The sequence below is a fragment of the Abrus precatorius genome, unplaced genomic scaffold (genome assembly GCF_003935025.1).
Source record: "Abrus precatorius isolate BTA unplaced genomic scaffold, Abrus_2018 Scaffold81, whole genome shotgun sequence".
NCBI lineage: Eukaryota > Viridiplantae > Streptophyta > Magnoliopsida > Fabales > Fabaceae > Abrus > Abrus precatorius.
This window is the reverse complement of record NW_020874430.1, coordinates 10,001-12,500: the sequence shown is the minus strand read 5'-3', so window position 1 is coordinate 12,500 and position 2,500 is coordinate 10,001.

The window sequence follows — 2,500 nt, the reverse complement described above, 5'->3', positions numbered from 1 at the left end:
GCACCAGGAGGGCACCAGGGTGCGAAAAACGCACCAAGAGGGCACCATGGTGCGAAAAACGCACAAGCAGGGCATGCACCAGGAGGGCACCAGGGTGCATAAAAACGCACCAGGAGGGCACCAGGGTGCATAAAAACGCACCAGGAGGGCACCAGGGTGCAAAAAACGCACCAGGAGGCACCAGGTGCATAAAAAACAAAGCAAAAAAAACGCACCAAGAGGCACCAGGTGCATAAAAACGCAAAAAAAAAAAAAAAAAAAAAAAAAAAAAAAAAACGCACCAGAGGCACCATGGTGCATAAAAACGCACCAGGAGGGCACCATGGTGCAAAAAACGCACCAGGAGGGCACCATGGTGCATAAAAACGCACCAGGAGGGCACCAGGGTGCGAAAAACGCACCAGGAGGGCACCATGGTGCAGAAAAACGCACCAGGAGGGCACCAGGGTGCAGAAAAACGCACCAGGAGGGCACCATGGTGCATAAAAACGCACCAAGTAGGCACCAGGGTGCATAAAAACGCACCAGGAGGGCACCAGGGTGCGAAAAACGCACCAGGTAGGCACCATGGTGCATAAAAACGCACCAGGAGGGCACCATGGTGCATAAAAACGCACCAGGAGGGCACCAGGGTGCGAAAAACGCACCAGGAGGGCACCATGGTGCATAAAAACGCACCAGGAGGGCACCAGGGTGCATAAAAACGCACCAGGAGGGCACCATGGTGCATAAAAACGCACCAGGAGGGCACCAGGGTGCGAAAAACGCACCAGGAGGGCACCATGGTGCATAAAAACGCACCAGGAGGGCACCAGGGTGCATAAAAACGCACCAGGAGGGCACCAGGGTGCATAAAAACGCACCAGGAGGGCACCAGGGTGCGAAAAACGCACCAGGAGGGCACCATGGTGCATAAAAACGCACCAAGTAGGCACCAGGGTGCATAAAAACGCACCAGGAGGGCACCAGGGTGCATAAAAACGCACCAGGAGGGCACCAGGGTGCGAAAAACGCACCAAGAGGGCACCATGGTGCATAAAAACGCACCAAGAGGGCACCATGGTGCAAAAAACGCACCAAGAGGGCACCATGGTGCATAAAAACGCACCAAGAGGGCACCAGGGTGCGAAAAACGCACCAGGAGGGCACCATGGTGCATAAAAACGCACCAGGAGGGCACCATGGTGCATAAAAACGCACCAGGAGGGCACCATGGTGCATAAAAACGCACCAAGTAGGCACCAGGGTGCATAAAAACGCACCAGGAGGGCACCAGGGTGCATAAAAACGCACCAGGAGGGCACCAGGGTGCGAAAAACGCACCAAGTAGGCACCATGGTGCATAAAAACGCACCAGGAGGGCACCAGGGTGCATAAAAACGCACCAGGAGGGCACCAGGGTGCATAAAAACGCACCAGGAGGGCACCAGGGTGCATAAAAACGCACCAGGTAGGCACCAGGGTGGGCATGAAGAGGCACCATGATGGGCACCAAGAGGCACCAAGGTGGGCATCAAGGTGCACCATGGTGGGCATCAAGAGGCACCAAGGTGGGCACCAAGAGGCACCAAGGTGCACCATGGTGGGTATCAAGAGGGACCAAGGTGGGCATCAAGAGGCACCAAGGTGTGCATGAAGGTGCACCATGGTGGGCACCAAGAGGCACCATGGTGGGCACCAAGAGGCACCAAGGTGGGTATCAAGAGGCACCAAGGTGGGCATCAAGAGGCACCAAGGTGGGCATCAAGAGGCACCAAGGTGTGCATCAAGGTGCACCATGGTGGGCACCAAGAGGCACCATGGTGGGCACCAAGAGGCACCATGGTGGGTAGCAAGAGGCACCAAGGTGGGCACCAAGAGGCACCAAGGTGGGTATCAAGAGGCACCAAGGTGGGCATCAAGAGGCACCAAGGTGGGTATCAAGAGGCACCAAGGTGGGCATCAAGAGGCACCAAGGTGTGCATCAAGGTGCACCATGGTGGGCATCAAGAGGCACCAAGGTGGGCACCAAGAGGCACCAAGAGGCACCAAGGTGTGCATCAAGGTGCACCATGGTGGGCATCAAGAGGCACCAAGGTGGGCACCAAGAGGCACCAAGAGGCACCAAGGTGGGTATCAAGAAGCACCAAGGTGGGTATCAAGAGGCACCAAGGTGGGCATCAAGGTGCACCATGGTGCGATGATTCGGAGAAAAATTCATTATAAATCATTCCCTTGGGGAAATGTAACGAAACTTTGCAGACACATTTGGTGTTATTTTGTGTGAATGCCTGCAAAAAATCAGGTCAAAATTCGATCTCTAGGTGCCTTTTTCTATTTTCCCCGGTTTTTCATAATCTGCCGATTCAAAAATTCATTAAAAATTCATCCCTTGGAGAAAAAATCTAAAACTTTGTGGACGTGAATATATTGTGTTTGTGAGCCTCCCTGCAAAAAATCACGTCAAAATTCGATCTCTAGGTCCCGATATGGACTTATGTCTGCTCAGAAAAAAGGTATC